Source organism: Vulpes lagopus, chromosome 23 (genome assembly GCF_018345385.1).
Source record: "Vulpes lagopus strain Blue_001 chromosome 23, ASM1834538v1, whole genome shotgun sequence".
NCBI lineage: Eukaryota > Metazoa > Chordata > Mammalia > Carnivora > Canidae > Vulpes > Vulpes lagopus.
The window spans coordinates 30064887-30091814 of record NC_054846.1 but is presented as its reverse complement, the minus strand read 5'-3'; positions in this window follow the sequence as shown (position 1 = coordinate 30091814).

Sequence of the window (26928 nt, the reverse complement as noted above, 5' to 3'; positions counted from 1 at the left end):
TCACTTGGGCATCCAAAGCATTCATAGATTCAGGGAGAGGGGCAAGAGCTGATGGATTATTTGCAACTGGTGAGGTTTTAGCTGGATCTGACAACATTGGAGATTTTCCTATACAAAGGTGTAGAAGACCCATCGTTAATTTTACAAAGACAAGAGAGAAACAATTCTTAGGCAATCTAGGAAGCAGACTTGAATATTATGACTCTTTTATTCCCTGCTTTACTTTGAACCATTGTTATCTGGAGCAATGCTGGAGGCCAGGATGCAAACCCATGTCACTGCTTGGGGCTTGTAATTTGTTTAAGATTTGCACCAAGTCGGTATAAATGACTGTGTTCACTAACATTTCCACCTGAAATTCCCTGGGAGTCCTTGCACCTCTTTAAGAAATATGCACCTACAAACTTACTCAATTTACACAAAATTTGGAAAAAAGCATGTCTCTAAACATAGGCTATGGGCTATCATGTTATATCCATATATGGTAATCATTAGGGCTATCTCAAAATGTTTTCAGTTCTCCTTTTGAACACATGGTAGGATTACATCTCTTTGCCTGCATTATGTTAGTGAGGCCACATGACTAGCTTTAGCAAGGAAATGTCAAAGCAAATTCCATGTCACTTCCAAGCAGAAACTTGAAGGACCTATTGGTAATTTTCTATGGTCATTTTCCCTTCTGTCCGAATCCCGGAGTGAGCACAGTACGGAACAGAGCTCCTAGCTGACCCACAACAGGCACACAGAGTGAGCAAGAAATAAAAACATTATGGCTTTAAGTAACTGAGACTGGGGAGTGTTTACCACCGCAGCTTAACCCAGCCTATTCTGGCTGTTAAACCACACAACGAAACTCTAGGCAGTCCACAAAAATCACAGAGCAGAAAAATATTAAATAAGAAGAAGATATACACATCAGATATTAAGTAAAAAAAAAATACAAGTTTTGACAAACTTGTATTCAGTCACTGCAAAATATATATGAAATGAGGCTTCCTCGAGTAGATAGGATCTTTGGAATTTTGAAGTTGGAAAACATTTTTTTTTTTAAGATTTTATTTGGGATGCCTGGGGGGCCCAGTCGGTTAAGCCTAATGTGGGGCTCAGTCCCAGGACCGAGGGATCATGACCTGAGCCGAAAGCAGACCCTTAACCGACGGGGTCCCCCAGGTGCCCCAAAGTTGGAAAACATTCTATTAAATTGACACTTTTGTAGGTAAAGACCAAAAACTGACCTTTGGGTTTACTTACCTTTGGGGGGACACCTTTAGATTTGGATACTTAAAGCAGCTAAACATTGATTTTCCTTGAATAAAAAAAAAATCATTCCTCTTTTTTGGGGGGGGGCTTTCAGGATGGCATTGGACGTCTCCTCCAAGAGGTGGAATGCTCAGCTCTCAAAGTGCCCCCAGATGCGCTGTCCCGCTGACAGGGCAGGAGAAGTACACATAGGCCAGGCCGTAGGCCAGGCCTGCACCATCTTCCATCCAAGTACTAACCAGGCCCGACCCTGCTTAGCTTCCCAGATCAGACGAGATCGGGCGCGTTCAGGGTGGTATGGCCGTAGACAAGGGCCTGCACCATCTTACCTCTGCGCTCTCCCTGAGGACAAAAGAGGATGACAACACAGAAGAGCTCGCTGCAGGAAGCTTTTCTCTGAGAACATAAGCAATCCCAACGGAGTAAAAGAGAAAATAATTATCTGGAAAGGCTATAATTAATAGAAGCAGCTCTAACCTTTGTTCTACTATGAGGATGTCGGTGCTAAGACATCACCCAAGACCTAATGCTCTGTCTACAAGAAAGATTTGTCTGTAGGTATGGGAGTCCGTGCTCACCACACCTAGGACGGTGTTCCCTCTAAGGCAGCCACCAAGGACCCCCCCAGAATTCAGCGGGGGTCCTGTGGCTCTGTCTTCTTGCTATTACCAAATTAGCCCTCTCTGTCCTGCCCCCTGCCCCCCAAAGAACCCATTGCTGGGTCTAGGGCACATCAAACAAATGCAAAATGATTTCCTCAAACCTGAGACTCTAGAGCAAAAATATTTAAAATGCAACTTGGAGAATCCGTGTGGCTAAGCTGTTCGCGTGAAGGGTGCAGGTGGGGGGTGTTTGGGGCTGAGCCTGCACTGATGATGCTGGTGTGTAGGCAAGGGGGGGGGGGGTGTTTGCCAGAGAAGCCTCCATCCAAGGGAGTGCTCACAGGGCGGCCAAGAGCTTACATATGGAGGTGGGAGGGGAAATCCATATTTTAGGGATTTTTTTTTCCCTCACAGACAAGTGACATTTTTTCTAACATCTATTCTGCGAGCGAAAGGGGGAGGGACATATGTCAGTGTTAAGTGCTTGGAAGAGGAATTACGGAGCAACACTACCCACTTATCTCAGCTCCATGAAAGATTGTAGGGTTTGGACTATTTCTGGCTGCATGCGAGTGTCTGAAAAAAGCGGAAGTCAGAGTGGTTAAGTGGAGTGGGTATTTCATGCATTTGGTGATTCACCTGGTGTAGAGTCTAGACGCCCCCCTGGGAGGGTGAGGGAACATAGTACTCTGCGATGACCTTCACTCTTGAAAGAGGAGAGGCAAAGTCCTTCTGAAAGACCCTGAAGCCAAGGGTCCTAGTAGCTCCTGATGAAAGCACCAAGAGCAAAGTGGAAAGTGCAGAGATCTGGTGTCAGGCCTCACCTGGGAGAGGGGCAGCCTGAACCCTGGGACACTTGAAGGCCCCCACTGCCCCCTAGCGCCGCAGATTTTCCTCCCTGGGCCACCTGGAGACAGTAATTCAGTGTCTCTGGGCCTCGGCTCCTTCATTTAGCAAGCAGGCTAAATGTTCCACAACCCGAACAGCTAACACTCAGGGAGGATGGCCTAGGTGCCAGGAACCTAGAAGAAACATTTGATTCATTTATTCTGCTTGGCAGCCCCAGGAGGTAGTAGTTTTAGTAGATTTCATTGATTCTAAGATGGCAATATTTTCTTTCCTATCCTAACATTCTGTTCTCAGAATGCAATCGATGAGAAAACATCTAAATCGGGACCTGATTGATACTTTTATTTTTCTTCTTATTATTTTTTTTTTCTGATTGATACTTTTAATTCTTTCCTAGTGGCACGTAGATTAGTGATATGTTAGATGCAGTGAGGAAACCGAGGCCCAGGTGGGCTAAGTAACCTGCCTAAGATCAGACAGCTAGAAAGTGGATTTTAATCCAAGCTGTTTTTAGCATGGACTTTCTTGTAATGAGCTCAATCTCCTGGTTCCCCCCCTTACTAGCTGTGTGGCCTTGGGCAAATTCTTAACCTCTCTGGGCCCCGGTTTTTCACCTGTCAAATGGTGATAATAATAGTAACTGCTTTATAGGATGGTAACGGGGTTTAAACAAGCTCATACATGTAAAGGTCTTAAGAGAGCCTGACGTATGATGAGTCCAATAAAGTTTCGCTATTAGCTTTAATTATTACAAAGAGGAAACCAGCATCATTTGCTATGAAGAGAAGGTGGTCAGAAAAAAGGACAGAACCAGGAAAAGAATATGTTCCCTGGCATATCCCTAAAATTGGCTTGGCCCCAGGATAGATGTGTTTCCCATTTTTGGGAAAATGTGTTTTTCTTGCCCCTAAAACTGAAGGATGAGATACAAGTGAAATGGGGGAATAAGCTGAGGGGGGTAGTCATTACAGGTGAGAGAGAAGGGACTCAGGGAACGGACAGTGGGGCCGAGGGTGTGCTCGCAGAAGGGGGCATGGCCTCTGTGTTTGGGCTGCACGAACCAGTGGTGGGGTTCCTGACAGGTGCTAGAACATGCTTTGGTTCTGCAGATGGCAATCCATCGGTAAGTCATGAGATCAATGGGGGGCAGGGGGTGTCACAACCAGTGCCTTTAGAAATGCAAGATGGAAAAAATATATAAAAAATTTTAAAAAAAAGAAATGAGAGGGGGAAGGGAGATGATCACAAGGCAAGGCAAGTATCGGAGGACTGGGTGTAATAATGAGCATTGTTTTATGAAACTTGGGTTTCAGTTAAGAACAAATAGGTGGGTGTAATGCATTCTTTTTGTTTTTTGTTGTTTTTTTTTTGTTTTTTTTGTTTTTTTTTTAGGATTTTATTTATTTATTCATGATAGAGAGGCAGAGACACAGGCAGAAGGAGAAGCAGGCTCCCTGCAGGAAGCCCAATGTGGGACTCGATCCCAGGTCCTGGGATCACTCTCTGAGCTGAAGGCAGATGCTCCACCTCTGAGCCACCCAGATGCCCCATCCCCCTTTCCTTCTAAGGTCATGCGACACTGTCCTACTCAGGCCATGTGAACTTGTGTGTTTCCAACTTAGTTTTATCTTTTAGGTAAAACAATGACTCTTATTTTTATCAGTTAACAGCATCAGGAGACCCCACAGGAAAAAGCAGTGAAAGCTTATCAGTCTATAAAATTAGAGGTTATCGGCCCATCTTGCAAAAGGTGAATAAAATATGGACATTGGCAGATTCAGAATAGGGTCACTAAAATCCTCCTAAGACTAAAGAAGGTACCAAACCTGTGGACATCACTGAGCATGACAAAGGCCTCACGTGCGAGAATTCCCATAGTGGAGGCGTTTGAAACGTAGCCACTGTTTCTAAGCCCGTGTGGTCTGTAATTCAACCATTGTGTGGTGATTACTTTTTGGTCACTAGTACATAATTAACCTCCTCCCATTCACTATTTATACCTCTATTGATATGAAACAGGAAAAAAACCTTAACTTCCAGAAAATATTCCTTGCTTTTTTATTTATAAGAGAAAATTGATTTTTATGTAAGCATTTAAAAATGTCCCTGCGTGGATAGGAATCTCATTACTGAATATGTTGAGAAATGAGTGTATTAATTCTTGGGTCTTGTGAGAAAGCTAGACTGGAGTCGGCAGCAGGCTGGAGAAAAGTTTGGCCAAATCCCTGGGTTGTAGATAAACATCGAGCTGCTTGCAGTCTTGGGCTGTTGGCCCCAGGAGCTGAGCTGGGAGGTGACACCACGCTCCTCACCGCTGTTTCTGGAATTCCCCACTTGTAAGCTCGTTTGGTGCCTGTAGCACAATCTCTGGGATTTCTTTGGAGGTGACAACCTTTATCCTTTGAGGATGTGTTTACTTTTCTTGAAATGGCCAGTAGTCTATTGGAGTCAGGTAGGGTGAATTGAGTCAAGCGGGTTAAAACAAGCTATGGGTTGGAAGTGACGGCCTTTCTCCTCTAGCTCATAAGCAGACCCTGTAGGAATGAGCCAGCAGTTCAGGAAAGGTCCATGGAACATGGTCCAGGGAGAGCGGGAGGGAATAACTGAGGAAAATATTAATCTTAATGGCATGCAGCCAGGAGTAGAGCTTCTAGGGTTAACATCACCTTTTCGTATTTGATTTTAAGGCTTTTCAACAAGGGGAAAATGAAAGTAAGGCATGCATTTCTGTTTCCTGTGATGAAAGCCAAATTCCAGCACAACCCCAAATTCTAGAACTGAGAGCCAGAAGGCTCTCCCAATGGTGTTCCATTCTGTGGGTGCCTCCTCCTCCTCCTCCTCCCCCCCCTCCACTCCCCCTCCTCCTTCTCCTCCTCTTCTTCCTCCCCAGTACTGAAGAAATCACCAACCCAAACCAGGGGAAGGGCATTGGAAGAAGACAAGGAAAATTCAGTCCTTTCTCTGTTGACATAAGTCACCCATGATGTCGAAAGGGAAGAATTAGAAAACAGGGCTGAAAAAATAAAAACCTGGCACCAAGAGATAAAGCCTATTAATATGTTTTAGTGTATCTCCTTCAAAATGTTTACATATCATCAGTATGCATAAATGTGTATTGATATGTGTACATATATATGCACATAAAATTTTCCTCCCAGATGGTGTAGCTTTGCTTTCTCTTAAATAAAACGTGAGTATTTTACACGTCAGCATAATTTTAGATGGTTACTTTGCGGGATTTTTCACAGATGGATGATAATTTATTTAAACCAAATCTTAAAAAAAATAAAAAATAAAAAAAAATAAACCAAATCTTAATCTTGGACATTTACATTTTTTTACTGGTTTTTCCTGTTTATGCATAACATATAAGGTATCCCTACTTAGTCAAATAGCTCTAAGCATTTGTCCAATTTCTTCCTCCCCACAATGAAGAAAGTCTATTGCTTTTTCCCCCTAATAGAAATTGAAGATAGTCATTGCCAAAAAAAAAAAAAAAGATTTTTTTTTTCAAGCAATACATTGAGGAAAAAACTAGAAGTCACCTGAAATCCACCTTTTGGAGAGAATGACTATTAGCATTTGACTGACATCCTGTCCTGTATCTCTTTATGCGTTATGTACACTTAGGTATAATTTTACCTATCTGTGTACATACACACATGTACACAAGGTGTAAGGAGGCATTTTTCAAGGGATTGGTGATATATAATTCTTTGTATCTTAACCGTGCAAGTAATGGAAATTCCTGCAGGTCAAGTAGCATGTATAGATCATTAAGTTTTAATTCTTGCATAATAGTCTCCTGTAAGTTTCATCATAATTCATTCAGCTATTCTTTTATTAATGGACTTTTGATTACCTACCAGCTTTGTATTATTAGAAATAATGCTGCAATAATCATCCTTGAATACATATATACACTTATGTACTAGAGCATTTACTTCTACAATATAGAATCCCAGGGGTGAGATTGCTGGGTTGAATTGTATATGCCTTTGAAATTTTTAATAGAGATCATGAATTGCCTTTCCCCATTTCCACCAGTGCTGAGAGTGCCCTTGCCCTGCTCCCATCTCTGCTAATAATAGGTGCTATTACACTTTTATTTTTGCTACTCTGATGGGTATTATCATGGCAATTTTAATTTCCATTTCTCTGCCTACTGGAGGAAGGTTGAGCATTTTATCATACTTGCTCTTCTGTCACATTGCTTATTCATACCTCCTACCCATTTTGCTACCAGGTTGATTATCTTTATCTTATAAATTGTGATCCTTCACAATTTCATTTAGTACAGATAGTAAATTCAAAGCTACCATTTGAATTTAAAATATTTTTCCTAACTTGTTTGTGAGTTTGATTTTGTATCTCTTGAACTATAAATAACACCTTGAACCTTTAATACCTTAATATTTTCTGTATGTGTAATACATATTTCATATACATATATGTCATATATATATATCACATATCTTAGTTTAAAAGATTTCTCCAATATTTCTCCAATTCATATGTGTACTGAAAGTACTCTAACTTTTTGTTTTTAATTTCTACTCTTTAATCCATCAGGAATTTATTTTTGGAATTAATGTACATGAGAGTCCTCAAATTTATTTTCTTCTAGAAGTATATCCAATTGTGATGAGACTGTTAATTAAATTGCGCCACAATAAAATACACACCAGTACATGTGCATGTGCACACACACACACTGAAACCTAATTTTGAGCTCTCATTTTTTTTTAAGATTTTATTTAAAATAAATAAGAGAGACAGAAAGAGAACCAGTGCACAAGCAGGGGAAGGAGCAGAGGGAGAGGGAGGAACAGACTCCCTCCTGAACAGGGAACATGATGTGGGACTCGATCCCAGAACCCTGGGATCATGACCTGAGCTGAAGGCAGACACTTAACCAACTGAGCCACCCGGGTGCCCTGAGCTCTCTGATTTGAATTGATTTTTTGGTACAGTACTAAGTCACTACTGTACTTTTTTTTTTCATTATGTGGCTCTTGAGTAGTTTTAATATAGCATTTTAATGCTGCATTCTTTATTCATCAGCTTAAGAGCATTTTATCCAATTAAAAATAACATTGGGATTCTACTGGGGTTGCACTAAATTTCTATACTATCTTCAGGAGAATAGAATTTTTTTTAATAATAAAGAGTATTCCTTTTCAAGAACATAGTACAGACTTCTATTTGTTCAGATCATATTTTTGCCCTGTAGTATGATTTTTAAAACACAAATCCTGTTCCCTTCTCGTATAATGCATTCTAAACTCATATTTGTCAGTGCCATGAGTGGAATGTTTTCTTCATTTCCATTTTCACACGCATGCTGCTGATATAGAAAAAGCTAATAATTAAATACATTTTATTTTGTAGCCACTAGTTTATCAAATTCTTTTATTCTACTTGTGGTTTTACTAGACTTTCTTGGTGACAACAGGTATGAAATATTATCAGCAAAAAATTTCACCTCTTTCAATATTTATATAGTGCATTTTATGTTTATTGCATCCTCTAGACCCTCCAGACAGTATTAAATAATAATGGTGATAGTGAGCATTCCTGTCTTGTTCTCGATTTTAATGGAAACAGCTTTAATCACATGAATACAAATCTATTAGTCACATCTTACTAGTTAGCTTATGCTGCAGCAAAGCAACTCAAAAATATTGGAGCCTTGAGCAACACAAGTCTATTTTTAGCTCACATTACTTACTGGCTGCTGATAGGTTGTAGTCTTGTTCAAGAAGTCTCTTTCTTTCTTTCTTTCTCTCTCTCTCTCTCTCTCTCTTCCTTCCTTCCTTCCTTCCTTTCTTTTTAAAGACTGATTGATTGATTGATTGATTGATTTGTGAGAAACACATAGAGCGAGGCAGAGACATAGGCAGAGGGAGAAGCAGACACCCTACAAAGAGCCGGATGGGGGACTCGATCCCAGGACCCAGGATCATGACCTGAGCCAAAGGCAGACGCTCAACCACTGAGCCACCCGGGTGTCCCAGGAAGTCTTTCTTTCTGATCGAAACTAAAGATAGAGTATCCGTCTGGGATCTGCTATTTTGTGAAAGAAGAAAAAGAGTAATGGCCATTCCATGAGATGATCCTTAGTACTTCTGTCCAGGAGGGACATACATTGCTTCCACTCACATTCATAGGCCAAGGCAGTCACAAGGCTGAGCCCAATGTCAGTGTTGCGAAGGGAGGCCAGCAAATAACTGGAACTGTAATACAATCTGCTGAGGTCTTCCCCCAGGTCAAAAATATGTTTTTCTCCTTTCATTCACAAGATAAAAATATCTGTTTTTCCCCCAAGAGAAACCCTTAAAAAGTCCTAGCCAGTTCTGAGTGACGAGACCATTCAAGATTTTATGATAGTCCCTATATCATATTTGGATGTGGCTCCTCTTGATCTTGAAACCAAAAAAAAAAAAAAAAAGAAACCAAAAATAAAAAATAAAAAAGATAAAAAAAGGATGTACCCTCTACTACTCCCAACACACAACGGTAGAAAACAGAGGGAGAAAGAATGGAAGGTACACAGCAGTCACCAATGGCTGGCAATTCTGAAATTCCACAAAGGAAACATTGTGAGGACATCAAATCCTGGCTAAAAAGGAGAATTTCTTGATTAGTCCTACTCTCTGCTTTCCATTGTTTTGGTCACCGTTTTCCATTTGAGAGGCCCTGTTCCCTCAGAGGTCTTTCTATTTATATTATTTCTCTTGATCATTCTTAAAGGGTATCAGAGATTATGTCCTCCCTTGGGGCTCAGCACCCTTTTTTCTCTTATCTTGTTTTCTGCCCATAGAAGCTTGGAGATCCCAGCCACTGTAGGTTGGTAACTCTTTTAGCAATCCAGCTTTCCCAAAAATGTTGCCCAATTTTCTGGTGACTTTATTTGGAGTAACTTGAGCTTATAGACTTCTGTGGGAATAGTCATTCTCTGCTGAGCCATCCTTTCCAACTGTGTGCTACCTTCACTGGTTCAGAAGCTTTCACCGAAGGCTTGATGGTTCTTGTCACACAGCTATCTCACCTGGCCCTTGCTACTCAGAGTGCTTCTCAATTTGATTGTATACTGGTTGGAGATAATGAACAGTTCCATTTTCGAATCATGCTTGCAGTTCTTTCCTGAGTTTATCTCCTCCTTGTAATCATTTGTTACACCCAGACAATAGCCACCAGTACATACTAGTAGCATTTTATTCCCAAACTTTTCATTTAATTCATAAGCTCATTGGGTACATTCTCTGCCTTGGGAGACACAATTGGCAATAATTCTGACAATGTTTGGCCACTACATCACACAGACCATCTTTCCAGCCTCCTGACAATTTTTTTTTTACCATAACTGCCTGGCCCTGAAAGCCAATGCCCTATATTTTAGGTTTTCTTTGTTGATTGCTATTTTTGCTTTGTTTGTCTGCTTTGGGCATCATTCTGTTCCTGGTGGTAACTTCCATATTATTTAGATTTTGCTACGTTATGTTGTGATAATAATCCCAAAACCTCTGTGGCTTACAACAAACGGCAAAGTTTTGTTTTTTTTACTTCCTAACAGATAGGCTGTGGGCGAGCTGTGGCTCTGTCCTTTTGTCTTCTTATTCTAGGATTCAGGCTAAGGATCCAGCTTTCCACTGACATTTGCCATTTTTGTAACAGGGAAAATAGCAATGGTCAATTCATATGGGGGTTCTGTATCATCCATCCATCACCATGCTCCATGCAACAGCTCCACAGTGACATTCATCACTCCCTCTCATATTCATCGACCAAAGCAAATAAAATGGCTAAACCCTGGCCGCATGATGTCACAATGTCAGTGGGGCAGGGAAGAATAATCCTTTTGCATAAAAGGTGACAAATAATTAAGAACAAGAGTGCAGTCTACATAGCCCTTCACCATGTAGATTTATATTTGGTGCTAATTTTCCAGGCATAATCTTTGTCATAACCTGAGTGGTTTCCTTCTATTCCTATTTTACTCTGTGTGTGTGTGTGTGTGTGTGTGTGTGTGTGTGTGTATTTTATGGAATACTTGTTGGATTTATCCAAAGCCTTACTAGCATCTATTGACATGAAGGAATGTTTTTTCTCCCTTAACTTACTGATGTAATATTTACCAATTTTCCCATATTTAACTATGCTTAAATTTCTGGAATAGACTGTACTTGATAACTATGGACTATTCTCTTTATAGTCCAATGACTCCTATTTAATAAAATGTCCAATGTTTGCTTGTGTATTTATTAAGTAATTAGTTGATAATCTTTTCTGGTTCAATTTCAGGCTTGGGTATTAAATTATGCTCGCTTCATAATGTGAATTGGGAAGTTTTTAACCTTTATTTTTATGGATTACTGTAGTTTATTGAAATTATCTATTCTTTAAATCTGTCTAGAACTCAGGTTTGAAACGATCTGATCCTGATGACTTTAAAAAAATCATTTATTAACCATCTATCCAAACATTTCTGTGATAATTGATGTATTAACGTTTTCTACTCCTTTGGTCACTTTTGGGAACTCAAAATTTTTAAGAAAATCCTTTGTTTATTGTAGGTTCCCAAATATGTTGTAAAGAGTTGCATGCACATTATAATCTTATTTGCTTATTTTGTATCTGTGATTATGTCTCTTTATTCATTTTAAATTTGTACATTTTCACTTTTTTATAATCATACTTGTGAGTCATGTACTTATTTTCTTGATTAAGGTAGCTCTTGAGTTTAGTTCTCCTTTTACTATAATTTTGCTTTCTGATTAAGTAATTTCAGCTTTTGTCTTTATTCATTTTTGGTTTGCTTTTTAATGTTTTAAGAAAAGCACTACCTTTTTGCAAATGTTTTATCTTCTTAAATAACAGATTATTGCAGCTATAAATTCTTCTTTAGCAGTCTCTCATTTCTTCTGTTGCAAACAGACTCATTTTCATTACTTCCTTGGTAATTTAGGATAACAGTTTTATCACTGTCCCATATCTTTTATCTTCAGACTCATTAAAATTATATATTCCCTTTATGGTTCATCTCAGGTTCTCCCATGATTTAAGCTACTACTTTTAAACCGATGGCTTCCAAATTTCCCAGAAGCTACAGGCTCAGATATCTAACTTGCCTCATGAACATAACCAGCTCAGTCTGCTTGACCTTGTCAACATTTCTTTAAATCAACAATAAGCATATTTTTTCACCACAATAACTATATTTATTGGTACCACTATCCGTGTAGTTGTTCAAGCTACAAAGTTAGGATTCATCCTCGACCCCTCCCTACTCCTCATGTCCATATCCAGTCAAACACCAAATCCTGATTATTTTATCTTTCAAATAGTTTGCCTCCATCCCATCTTCTCCATCTCTGCTGTTGCTGCCCCAGTTTTAACCCTCATCATCTACACCAGATTATTACAAAGGTGTGCAACTTTCTTCTTTCTGTTACCAGCCCCATCACACCTCAAACATACCCTACAAAAACTCAATATTAATTTGTCTAAAATATGAATCTCACCATATGGTATCCTCACTTAAATACCCTTCAGTGTTCTCCATTTCTTTCTCTTTTTTAAAGATTTTATTTATTTATTCATGAGAGATACAGAGAGAGAGGCAGAGACATAGAGGGAGAAGCAGGCTACCAGTGGGAGCCCGATACAGACTCAATCCCAGAACCCTAGGATCATGACCTGAGCCAAAGGCAGACACTCAATCACTGAGCCACCCAGGTGCCCCCAGTGTTCCCCATTTCTAACACAAACTCAACACAGCCCATAAGGCACTACATATCCTCACCTAAAGAGAAAAGCAGGTAACACACTAATCACTTAGTATGAATCAGGTAAAGAGTTCCTGAATTACTGACCCTTTATATTTAATGATATCCGGAGGGCACTGGGTGGAGAAAAAGATTAATACTTATTCTTTGCCTACTGTGAACCAAGTCCTGTGCTAAGGTTTTATTATCTCATTTAATCATTATCACATGCTTGTGAGATGGACAGTCAGGAATGCTTCCAGCTGCAAGAATTAGAATATCTTACACATGGGAGCTTCAACCACAGACGCAGTTAATTTTTTCATGTTGCATTAAATCTAGAAGTTGATGTTTTCAGCCACACGATGCCATCAAAGACTCCTAGATTCTATTTTTCCATTCTGTCATATCTAGCATCTTGACTTTTCATCTTTTTTTTTTTAAAGATTTTATTTATTTATTTGAGAGAGAGAGAGCACGCATAAGCAAGGGAAGCAGCAGAGGCAGAGGGAGAAGCAGAAGGAGGCCCTCTGCTGAGCAGGGAGCCACCGATGTGGGGCTCCGTCTCATGACCTGAGCCCAAGGCAGATGCTTAACTGACGGAGCCCCCGCAGGTGTCCCCTTGGCTTTTCAACCTTATCTCGTTTCCACATAAATGCTACTAAAGCCCCAGTTTTCAGAGAGAAAAAGGGAAAGAGGGGACACCGGTGAGCAATTCCTTTGAGCCCATCCCCTTTAAAAGGAAGCAAAAATTCTCCCAAAAGCCCCTAAAAGGTTTCTACTTACACCTCACTGGCCACCACTGGTCACCCAGCTACTTCTATCCTCAAGGGAGATGAGAGAGCATGAGTTTAGGGAAGACGGGCCCAGGATAGTGGCTCCACATATCTCATTATCTCCGATTTGCAGAAAGGTTAAGGTTGCTCAAAGTCCCTACTGTTGGTAAGCGTGGATTCTGGGTGAGGAATTGAGTTTTGTCTCCAAAGTTGGTGCTGTCTTTTCTATACTAGTAGCATCTCTCCATATACTCTAAGAGTAGAATTTCAGATATTTAGACATGGTTAAGGGACATTGCTTGGCACCTACTTTTTTCCCAAAATCACACCACAATATGTTCTCAGGAATTGGACAGAACCACCCTAGAATGTTCCAGAGATGAAACCAGCCTCCTGCCTCTTTGATGAAGCCACATGTAAACTGTTCCTTTCGTAAATGGAAACACTAGGGACTATGCTGAGACTGTTTTAGATTAGCTCCAAAGTGTAGTACTTAAAAAGAAATCAACTCAGAGTACTGAAACCTGTATAGCACACTTCTCCAGCCTTTCCACTCCCCAGTTGAGAATCCTTATCAAATTTCATCATTTAGTTGTGAATAAGGTTCTGGACACAGTCATCATGACCTTTGGACATTTCACTTGGTCTAACGAATAGCTTGTAAAGCTTATAACTTAACTAGTAATGAAGGTTAAATCTTCTCTAATATACCAAAGAAAAAAATTTAAATACCTAGGAAGCAGGTCCATTTCAACAAGGAGTTTCTAAGGAGGGAGAATCTGTATATGAAAATTCGTATCTTAAGCTCCTTTCATCTTGCTTTAACAAATGACAAGCCACAAGGCAATAGTCCAGTTTTTTTGCCTTTGTATGGCTAGGATGCAAATGTTTATTAGTTATTGTGCAATGACTGTGACATCACCACAGAAAGATTATGACTTTAGGTCATAAGTGGAAGAAGTATACATAAGGAGCACAAACATAAAATGTGCACTTATTCTAACTCCAGGGGAAATCATTCTTCCTGTCAGTGATTTCCAGTTCCACCTGCTGAAAACTGACTTTCTATAAAAAATGAAGCTGCAGCCAACTTAACCTTCAAGGTTACCAAACTTAACCTTCAAGGTTACCAAAAAAGTTCTCAGGAACCTGTGGATGGGAATTTTTTTTTTCCCCATATCTCAAATCTTTTCTTGAAGCAAAGTAATCTTAGTCATTAAAATGGACGAAAAAGACCTGCATCCATCAACAAAGGCTGGATAATCAAGAATATTCCTGCCACTCTTGGAGCACCATTAGGTTAAAAATGACTGCATTATTTCCAGTCTTACTAATCGTTTTAATGACGTCCTCATTTTTCTTTCAAACTTAGACAATTTTCCTATGATGGAAGCATATTACTATTGGAGAAATAAAACGCCTTGCATAAAAATTTTCAGCTTCGAATAGGGGACAGCCATTTCCTTGCCCATTTTTTTCTCCCCAAATCATTTGAAAGACTGGAGTTTCTGTTGTTGCACGATTTTTCGGATGAGAAAAACATTAGAATATACAATTAAAACAGCATATATATAACATGTAAAATCTTGAGACTCTGTAACGTATGGTATGGGATGAAAGAAACACAACATTACAGAAGCAAATCCCACAGCATTTTTCAAACTTAGTTTATGCCACAACAAAATGTTGCTATAGAAACACTAAATCCCCAACAGAATTCCTGGAAGTTTAAGATCTGCCTTCCAGATGCTGACTCGCTTGCTTGTTAAATAAAACAGCATTTATCGCATGAGAGGTTTTATCTTAAGACACACTATAAAATTACCTGGGACTTCTAGTGCAGGCCTCGCAGTGGGGAGAAAAGTCTTAATATAGTAAGAATGGTTTGTCTGGTAGATGTCTCAGGATTCAGTGCCTATCGTCCTGTTTTTTGCTGTCCTCATCAACACTCCATCTAAAGAAGTAGCTCTAAAATAGGATTGGCCCTTAATGACCAGATGATGGAAAATCACCCTCTGTTAATAAAGTTGTTCATCCACATTCAGCAGGTCAAGTCTTCCTGAGCACCAGTAAGGAAATCACATTTTCCTGTAGACAGTTCGGGGGTGCTCTTTAAGAGTGATTTTCCCCAAGTAATTATACAGCAGTTTGCTCTCACAAAACAGACTGATTAATTAGGAAGCAGCTAAATGAGTTATTTAAAAATGTCTAAAATGTTCGTCTTCTTTTCCTAATCCTCCTCAATCAAACTGACAGTTTTTTTAATCCTCTTAAATAGTGAATGTATAACAATTATGTTGGAACTCAAAGAATTATCACAGGCCTTAAATCCCTTAAAGGAGAGATTTTAAATCATATTGAAGAGGACTCCTCTATTCATGGTGTATGGCTGGCAGATGCTCCCCCTCTGTCCTCTAGCAGACACCACCCACTTCTCTGGCTTCCTGTCATCCCATTGTTTTACCTCATTTGATGGCTTTGACTTCTATGGGAGAAAATCAGTCCGTCTCCACTGAGGCATCTGTCCTCAGGATGTGAACTCAGCCTTCCACTGAGATAATCACTTCCTTCCTTGACAGCCCTTACTCACAGTCACAAAATATCCAACCTTTAATGTATAAAAATACACTTAAAGGTAATGTCTCATGCCCTTTAAAAGGGAGGAGGAGCCCCACTCCTGAAGAGTGGATTGTATATAGTGACTTTCTTCCCAAAAGGACAGAAGAGGAACTTTATAGTGGAGAAAGCTGATAAATTCTACTTCAAGCCAGGTGATCAAGGTCAACATCAATAATCTTAAAGCACATTAATAGTTCATACTTTTGATATGACGTGATGAAAAATGGCACTGTACCTCTGTGGTCTTCCTCTCCAAAGGCTATAAACCTTTGCAATCATGAGAAAAACATCAGATACATCCCAAGAATTGGGGCATCCCATGATGTGTATAACCAGTGCTCTTCAGAACCACCAAGGCCATCAAAAACAGGGACTCCTAGAAACTGTCACAGCCAAGAGGAACCTGAGACAACATAATGACCAAATGTACAGTTGTTTCCTGGGGCAGAAACAGTACATTAGGTAAAAACTAAGGAAATCTGAGGAAACTATGGACTTTTGCCAAGAATAATGTATTGATATTCATTTGTTCATTGTAACGCATGTACCCACAGTATTGAGAGACTTTAATAATAGGGAAACTATGTGGCAGCTGGTAAATCTCTGTACTAACAGCTCATTTTTTTGTCAATGTGAAACTTCTATAAATGAGCCCTATTAATAAAAATAAAGGAGAGATAGGAATGGTTGAAGTACGTAGGTGGCTAATGAGGTATAAAAGCCTGAGGTTTGCTATCACTGAGCTTGGGTACCACAGTGGAGCTCTGGGAGGGATGCAAAGCACAAAGCTCCCCTGGGGGGTCTGACCTGGCTGAGGGGGACTGGCCGCAGGTGAGAAGAACCACGTGTTCTTCGTCTGTAACTCCATGCCCAGCTCAGCACCTCAACACGCACCAATGGTCATCACATAGTCACCATGGAACTGACACCGCATAAGTCCTTTTGGTACATAAGCTCATCAACCTGATTGTACAGATGAGGGAAACTGAGGCACGTGGAGTGGTTAAGTAGCTTACCCAAAGACACACAGCTAGTAAATGGCAGAGCCAGTATTTGAACTCAGGCAGTTTGACTTCAGAGTACCCTACTATGCACTACCACCGGTAGACATGCAGTAAATGCTGGCAGCATGAAATGATTTTCTGTTGTCACATTACATTTCAGGGTGAATCGTTCACTTTGAACATTTGAAATTCCCAAACTATGTTTGGTAGACCCAGTCGATCCTCAGCATCAGATTTATAGTTCTTGGGTTTGGCTGCAGGAAGGAGTCACTAAAAGTCCATGACGTAGAGCAATTTGTAACACTGCTGAGACATGAAGCAGAATCACGCTGCTGTGAGGCAGGATTGTGGAATTCAGTTTAATAGCAGTCATTTATTTTGGAGAGTTTCAAATCGAATCCCTACAGACCTGGGTCCTTAGATCTGACTCCTTGGCTGCATCCTTTAGCAGGTCAGCATCCTGCTGGAGGGATCCACCTCCATGGGAGGGTGTAGAGGTGATACTAATGACAAACATATACATGGATTTCTTACCATAATGCTTTATTGACACACTAAGGTATTGGCTGCACAGTACTGGCTGTGCAGTCATTAAATAGATATGGGCTCTAACTGAACACATCACCAGATGCTTTTCCTATATGTTTAGACATCATGATTTCCCCAGGACAGCCCAGCTTATGGCTGTTATCCCCACATAATTTTTAACAGCACCCTCTTTTGCTCTCAAAAGTGCCCATTTAAATAACTTGCACAGCCACCATATCTATAATACAGAAATAATGTGCTACTCCCAAGCTAAAAACTCTAGAGACCATACCAAATGCTAATCTAATATGTCTGTGACAGCTGGGCCTCTTGTTCCTAGAGCTTTGGTAGAGTGAACTCAACTGAAAAAAAAAAGTAATTGTGAAAGAGATCATGATAATCACCTGGTGTGATTATTCACTCATTCCATGGAGGTCATGGTTTTGCAACTTTGAGAAATTTCAACTACATTTCTTTTGCAACCAAAGACTGTAACTATTACCAAAAGCACATTGATTTACAAAGAAACATACTTTGTGATCATCACCTGAGCTCCAAAAATGAGATGGTTGCCTTTAAGAAGTGACAGATGGCATGATCCTCCATGAGGATGGTCAGCATGGTCACATGTGACGCTACACTGAGCATCAAGCATCAATGGCTAACCTGCTGGAACAGGGCCAAGGGCAGGAAATGCTTTAGTTTAACCCCAATTGTCATTTAAATTTGTTCACAGGTCTCATACCTAGTGACCTACATCCTAAATTTCTTTTCAGGGCTAATATACCTTGTGTTACACTGAGCGTACAAAAATTGATAGTGCCCCTCCAATCAATTAGCAACATAAACGTCTTCTATAATTCTTTATATTTCTCTTCCATCTGAATCATTTTGCTCTGTGCATCTCTTTATCATTTGCAAAGTTAGCAAACTCACTGAAAATGATGGGGTTTCACTTCTAAAATCTCTTAAGGTAAGTGTGTCAGCTTTTAATTCCTATGATTTGCTTTCTCTCAAGAATTTTAAAATTCTCTTCTCCATGGTCACCAGTGTGTAGCAGCCACCAAGAAATCCCAATATACACTGAATTCTAAGCCTCGGCTGAGATTGTTGATAGTGTTGTGTTCTGTGTGGTAAAGGTCACTGATGTTGGCTGTAGCCAAACTAATTATAAAATATAGACCAGACCAAATTCTGGAGATGGAAGGTGGTGATGATGATGCAGTTGTGTGAATAAACATAATGCCACTGAACTTAACACATAAAGTGGTCAAATTGGTAAATTTTATGTTATGTATATTTTGCCACAATAAAATTTATGTATATGGATCACTCAGAAGCACTGGGAGACAAGGGCCGTACATGTGTGCATGCATGCGTGCGCACGTGTGTGTGTGTGTACACACCACCTGGCTTAGCTGAAAAAAATGAAATTCTCTCAGCCAAGAATGAGAGAAGGGCAGAAGTCTCTGAGACACGTTTGCCCATTGTTGGGTGGTCTAAAGGGGCAGCAAACTTTTTAAAGAATAGATATGAATCCTGTCTTAGGAGACCATATTGGCTAAATCCTGTCCTAGAGCTGCAAAGACAAAAGCAGACAGGCATCATCCTGAAGATGCAAATAGATGCTAAATACATTGATCTGTTCATCAAATATGTACTGCACTCTTGCTACCATATTTCATCAGATCTCAGACAATATGAATTATTAAGTCAGTTATGAAGTTTATTATTGTATATTCTGAAATACCCAACTGTTTAAAAGCTCTAATACCATTGCAAATACTTTGAGTCCGGGTATGATATAAATTTACTTCATTCACGTAAAACCCAAATAGGAAAGGAGCATATCAGATCACAAACAAGCACAGGAAAGAAACAGAAGCTCTAGTTACAGAATGGAGAATAATTGGGGGGCAGGAGAGAAAGAGAAGTTAGCGACTATGCCTAATAATTTTCCTAGAAAATACCTATTTTTTTTTAATGTCAAGTGTTTTTCACACATTCAAGGAAAAACTGGATGGCTGAAAAATCCTAAGGTCCTACAGAAAATCTAGAAATGCCATCTTATGACTCAAAGCCCAGGCCTCCTGAAGTTAAAACAAGTGACTATGCAGAACTCTTTAGAGCTAAAAATGTGCTATGGGTCACATGATACCCATAGCAATGGGCCCCAGCATATTGAAGTTGCTCAGGTTTATATGTGCAAGCCCAAATGATCATCACTGATGATCTAATAATTATCTACGCGGCCTTGGTGTCACACAGACTACTGACAAAGCCAGATTTAATTATACACTCACTGGGGCTTTAGAGAAGTTACTTAAAATTCACTCTCTTGACTCAGTTCCCTGACCTGTCATCTGGAATCAGTCACAACCTCCTAGGATTGCCGGGAAGGTTGAACAAGATGGTACATACGTAGCATCTATCACGTGGTGCCAGGTATATATTAAGTGCCCAATAAATGTTAAGTGCCAGTATTATTAATATGGTGGGAAATTTGTATCTTATCATTGGTATGGGTGAAGGCAGACTAAACGAGGAGTCAGCCCTGGCTCTGACCCTAAAATAGCTAGGTGGCCCCAGGTCAGTAATCCTCATCTGTGTGCCCTGATTTCTTTAACTGTCCAACTAGAAACTCTCCCAAGTCAATTCCTTTTATGGATTTGTTGTCTCTCCCGTATCTTTCGTGTGACCCCTGCCTCTCCCTGTTCCCCCAACTCCTCCCTCCTGTCCCCATGTCAGACCTGCTTTACTCTGCAAGCACCGGGGCAGCTGATTTCCTTCTCTCGTGGGGACAACCACCCTCTTCTACTAATTATTCACTCTGTTGCCACTTTTTCCTTCTTCCAAGTCTCATTCCACATGGCTTCCAGGATTTGTGTTCTGTAACCCAGCTCTGACGACAACTTCCTGAAGCTTACAGAGCTCTCTTCCCAGGATGGCCTCGCTCCACTCGGATTGCCATCCTTCTTCTTCTCCAACAAGGATCTGCTTTGAATGTTATATCTTCTTTCAAGTGTCTCCAATTTCTCTGGGACAAAGCTAGATTCTCCCTCCTTTGTGCTCCTGCTGCCCTATATACACACTCTTTTAGAAGCCTTTACTATATTGATCTTTTAAATTTTTATTTGTTGAGAGAGAGTGCATGGAGAGGGCCAGAGGGAGAGAGAGAATGTTAAGCAGGCTTCCACCTGATATGGGGCTTGACCTCACCACCCTGAGGTCACGACCTGAGCTGAAACCAAGAGTCAGATGCTTAGCCCACTGAGGCACCCCTAGTAATGATTCTTCGTAGTGAAATAAGACAAAACAAGCAATGTAGAGCTAAGTATTTTATTTATCAGTACAAGAACTAGAATGTAATAGGTATTTGATAAGCGTCAAAGAATTTTAGGAAATGCTGTTAAGTGACACGATCCAAGACACGTCCAATTATTTTAGTTTCAAATCCATTACTCTTCTGTGTAACCAGGAAGAATGGAGGGGAACTGTGTGAGCAAAATGTTTGTGGAAAGGTAGAAATCTAAGGTCCCCGAGATCCCCTTGAATTGGAGGTCTGTTGAACTGGAGGTCTGTTAAGCTGGGGCTATAACAGATACGTAGCAGAGAGCATGCAATCTCCAGATGACCGGTGCAGTTCAGCAATGACATGATGATCACTTCAACATGTACAGCGTTGGTAATGGAAACGGGGAGTACATATAGCTGAGAAAAAGGCAAAAAGACAGTATATTTCCATGAAGTGATTGCATGTGAGAGGTGTCCATCCAGGGTGACTCTTGAGGAGACAGTGGTATCGGTGACTGAGATCGAGACCTTAGGAGAAGGGCCAGGGAAGGTCAGGGTGATATCCCAGAGGTAGGTGACATATCACAACTCAAGGTATTCTTTACCTTCTTCTCCACCCCATGTCTGAGCAAAGAATGGGTATTAGTAGGATGAGTGTGAATCCTTGATGGGGATCCATGGACGTGCCAGTTGGAATACCCAGTCTGCTGCATGGACGTCCACCTTTCCTCCTTGAACTCTGGATGTTGCGATAGTGCTGAGATCTAGAGGTCTTGGCTTAACTTAAGGTTGCCCACTCGTGAGCTGTGTGACTTTGCCCTCCACACATCAGTATCCTCATTGGTAAAATGGCCAAAAAAAAGATTATTATCTTAATGGTTATCGTGGCCATCAGAGTGCTAATGTGCTTGAAAACATCTTACAACTTATAAATGACTGTTAATATGTCATCCTAACCTTCCCTGCTCATCTCCAAAGCAGTAACACAGTGACAATAAAGAATGGAATCTTGTGGTTGTGTTTTAGGGATTAAACTAACGGTAGGAACAATTGTTTCCAGAACACTGTGCTTCTCCCCACAAGCATCATTGCTTTTAATTTCTTACAGCTCTTGGGTAGCTGCTGTGATGATGAATGTGCTTTATCTGATCTCAGAAAAACATACCGACAAGACTTTACCAAGTCGCCAGGGGCAGCTTTCAGCGAGACTGTGGAGCTGTTTTGCCATGTTTACGAAATCATCAGTGTTCTTCATCCTTCTGGGTCCCAACCACCCTCATGGAGGAACATGCTCTCCCTCCAAGGGCTGCTTCTCAACTGTGGCTGCACCTTAGAATTAACCAGGGATCTTTAAAAAGTTCTGATGCCTCAGACCAGTTAAGTCAGACTCTGGCAGTGGGACTCAGGTGTCAGCATTCTGTAATGTTCTCCAGGTGATGCCAACATGCAAGTGAAAGTTGAGAACCATCGCCCTATCAACCAGGGTAAGTGCCTGAGAACAAAAGGCATTCAAAGGACAGAATTTCAGGCTAGGCCACAGGCCACTTGAGTGTATAATTCTGGCTGGACAATATGACACTACTATTTGTTGTCTTCACAAAAATGACTGGTTTCAGACAATCCACCCAGAATCAGGTGGGGATGTGAGGCCCAAAGCAGCCATGGTCTGTGCTTCTATATCTGACTGTAGATGTACAGTAAGGGCTTCGAGGCTATAAGTCATGACAGAGAGGAACCAACAGTTCTCGTGGTTCCCACTCTGCCTGTGTCACCAGCTATCCAAAGACACACTGTCAACTCCAATGGAAGTCCCTCCCCACCCCAGGCAATCCGAATTCCTGTGGCTTACAAGGCCTGTCACAGTCCAGTGCTAACCCACCATTCTAATTGAGCCTCCGGTTCTCCTCCACACATACCTTGTATTCCGGCTACATCAGACTCAACACTACAGCCCTACACAGACCCACGCACTGCAGATGCTGCTGGTTCTATCTCCAGGCCTCCTCCCCAGCAAGCCCCTGCTTCTCCTTAGAGAATCCAATCCACCGGAAAGACACCTTCTCTATGAAATGTTCCCCACTCACTCCCACCCTGTGCTCCTCTATGCAGCAACACCTCTGCTGCCCAGGTGGAAGGGAACATTTCCTTCCTTCTGCCTGTGTCTCTTCCCACTTTTTCCCCAAAGTGGGAGGAGAGTAATCTGGTTCGATTTCAGGACAGTGATTGGGTCATATTCACCAGTAAGCACCAGTGAGTGTTTTCCAGCATGTCCAAACGTCATAGGTCCACGTGTAAATAGCACAATAGAGTCAGCTCACTTGGGTTTGTTGCTTGCTTCTGCCATTTACATGTCATGTGACCTTGGGTGAGTTGTTTGTTCCATTAAAGCTCCAGTTTTCTCATTTTTAGGGAAAACAACATTTCTACCTCATAAAATTGTAGATTAAATCATATCATCCACATATGGTGTAAGTTTCTATTTTGTTGCAAATGTATCATTCCCAATATCATGAATCAAAATTAGGGTTCAGGTTTAGCGAAATAGAGACACATACTTAGCTTTCATGCTAATCAGGTTGCTCCAGCTCTGCTTGGACCAGGGCTGTCTAGCCAGAGTATCAGCCACTGTCCCCACCAAAAGTGAACAGTACCTTAATTATCATTTGTTTTTTATTAGCACATTGCTTCTTGTTGGTATAGCTTCATCAAGAATTTTGAAGTAGAGTTAGTAGGACAAGCGTTCCTAGATCTCTGGCCTTGATACTATTTATACAATATGATTTGAGCAAATATTATGTGCTAACTATTGTTCTAGGTACTGGGGTTCAGCTGAGAACAAAAAAATAATACTCTACTCATATTCCTTCCTTGGTTCTTTTACATATCTCACTATAGAGCCCTTTTCATACTAAGTCATAGTTATTTGTTTTTTTATCTACCAAAGCCATGGCATCCCATCAGTGTCAGCTAAGGGTGGGAAAATGGAAGTATCTAGAACCATCAGGGAAGAACTGGCTCTCATCTCTGCTTTCCCTGTCTTTTTTTCTCTGTTTTGTGTTCTGAGTAATTTATTTAGCCCTATTTTCTAGATTACTAATTATCGCTCCAGCTTTGTCTTCTCTGCTATTATCTCATCTACTGAGGGTTTATTTCAGTCATTTGTTTTTTTTATTCTAGAAAATTTGTTTGGTTCTTTTCTAGATCCTCCTAGATCCTCTAGATCCTCTTTTCTAGATCCTCCTTTTTTCTTTTCTTTTTTTTTTTCTTTTTTAAGAGAGAGCATATGTGAGTGACCACAGGGGGCAGAGGGAGAAGCAGAGAGAAAATCTTAAGCAGGCTCTAACTTAGTGCAGAACCTGACATGGGGCTCGATCTCCATAAAAGTCAGAAACTTAACTGACTGAGCCACCCAGATATCTGCCCCGTCCTTGTCTTTTTTCATAGTGTTATGTTAATTTATTGTGCTTTCAAATCCACCTTCTATTTTCTTTAAATATTTTAAATTAATTTCTGTATCTTATATCTGATAATTCCACTTCCTGAACATCTTGAGGGGATATGGTCCTCCTACTACTTACTGTTTCTGCTGACTGTGGCTTGCTTATACGATGCTTGCAATTTTGGATAGGAAACACAAGTGTAATTGGGCTTTATCTATGGGAATCCTCTGACTCTTGGATTGGAAGTTTATCCCTGTAGGAAGGACTTTTTTTCTTTCCTCCTCTGCTACATGTGTAGGAATATTATAAGCCTGCGGTCACTTTATATCAACTTTTATCTTTGGAATTTCCAGGACTAGGTAGTATAAATGTGAATCCAAACCCATGCACTAATAGATCTATAATCACTAATTCTGAGATGTTTTTACTCACTCAGAACTTTCGCCAAGACAGACACATTTATTTCTCATCTCCCATTATGGGGAAAATGTTTTCTAGCCTACTCTTTCCCCAAGTGTGCCTTTCAGGGCTCCAGGTTTACAAAGCTTTCTCAATCCCATTCCTGACTTTTGCAGAGCTAAGATTTTGTTTTTTTGTCCCTACAGAGTCACTGAAACCTTGTTCTTTGGTTGTGAAATTGGCAAATACCTTCTGAACCGAGGATTTCAAGTTCTTGTTTTGGACACCCAAAGATTTCTCTGACTTTTTTTTTCATTCTCACCTTGGCATTTGAGAATACATTTATCTTATTTTATCCAACTTTTCCAAGTATGTTGCAGTGGAAGAGCTTTCATATTGCCACCATCATCTTTGAAAGGTTGAGTCTCCCAGACACAATTCAGATGGGACCAACACGACATGTTTCACTGCTCTTCTGTACCCCTGTCACTGCAAGCATGAGCATTGTCACTGTTGCTTGGGGTAAGTGGATACAATACCCAGTTGAGCACAAGAACTTAGCGAAGTACATTTGAAAGTTAGGGCAAGAAAACCATCTAAGAAAAATCTTTTTGACTAATGGAAGAGAGACTTTCAGGTGTCACTCAAGCCAGGATATATTCATTTCCCCCAACCAAAGTTGAGAAATCCTCTATAATCTTTATATCCCAGGGGAAGGCATTTTAAAAGTAGTGTTTTTCACAGAGGGAGTCATCTGACCAATAGTTTCATAATTATGTTAAAATTTTGTTTTAAACTGTAGAGTTCTGGGGCATGTGGGTGTCTCAGTCAGTTAAGTGTCTGACTTAGGCTCAGCTCTTGATCCCAGGGTCCTGGGATCGAGCCCCAGTTGGACTTCCTGCTCAGTGAGAAGTCTACTTCTCCTTCTCCCACTGCCCCTACCCCTACTCACACTGTCCCTGTTTTTCTCTCTCTCAAATAAATAAATAAAATATTTTTAAAACAAAATAAAGGGATCCCTGGGTGGCGCAGCGGTTTGGCGCCTGCCTTTGGCCCAGGGCGCGATCCTGGAGACCCGGGATCGAATCCCACGTCAGGCTCCCAGTGCATGGAGCCTGCTTCTCCCTCTGCCTGTGTCTCTGCCTCTCTCTCTCTCTCTCTGTGACTATCATAAATAAATAAAAAAAATTAAAAAAAATAAAACAAAATAAAATATAGAGTTCTAAGCTCTACTCTCAGAAATACTGATTCAGGGGTCTAAGGTAGAACCTGGAAATCTATATTTTTAACAAACACCCCCTGTCCCCGGGACTCTTAAGTATGCAAGTGAGAGAGGCCCTAATGCAGAGTGTGCTTGCTTTCTAAAGAGTATGTTTCCATAATTTGAGAGGCTCCACTGATTCATGCTGTAGGAATAGAAAGAACCAAACAGTAGAAAATCAATTTCAGTTCTTGAGACTCTAAGTCTCTGTTGTATTAAAACCCAAACTTTGAGCCATTGCAGAGACAGACAGACAGACAGACAGCCCTCTGTCATTGTTCAGCAGGCTTGATCCAAATACACGCCCATCCAGACTTTCATGATGACAGACCTGTCATTCTGTTAGGCAGAATTAAAAGTACGTAACAAGAGTCCGAGAAATAGACCCAGCACCATAAAAGAAGAACTGATAGAGCAAAAGCAAGACTGAAACTTCATTCTGGGCCCTCCTGGAGGGACCCTGTCCTCAGTGGAATTCAGGAAGAGCCTAGTCACTGGTGCCAGAATCACACTGGATCTAAAGCCATATGCTATTTGCCATTGTATATAGCATATTTTGTTTAACCATTACTTAACTATGTATATCTCCTCCCATTATGTGGGTTTAATCCTTATCCCTAAATTAAGCCTTCATAAAACCCAAGCTATAAGAATACCTTCTGGAAAGTTTATATAGAGATACCAGAATCACTGTCTGCTGCCCAGAGACTGAAGTGGTGCTCAAGTAGGGGTTCCTGGAGCACTAACAGGGGGAAAACATGTTACATAATATGGAGTGTGGGAGGGGAAGCGAGACCCATAATCAACAGAATTAGGCAGAGGATTAGGTTTATAAGAAATAATTACAATTATAATGGTTTTAAAAGAATGTTATTAAAATGAAGTATTTTAAAGAGTGCCATGCATTCATGGCATGCATGGAATCATTTGGGGAAAAATGGAAACATGTCAAATGAAGAACTTTGCTGTGATTGTTGCTTTAAGCACCATTTTTGGTTTACAAATTACATGCCATTTTACAGACAACTAAAGAAACATGATCCAACTGTATTATTCTGTTACCCCATGTATTAACAGTTCCATATGGTTAACATCAGTCAGCTGATTTCTTTAGAAACAATTAAAAGTC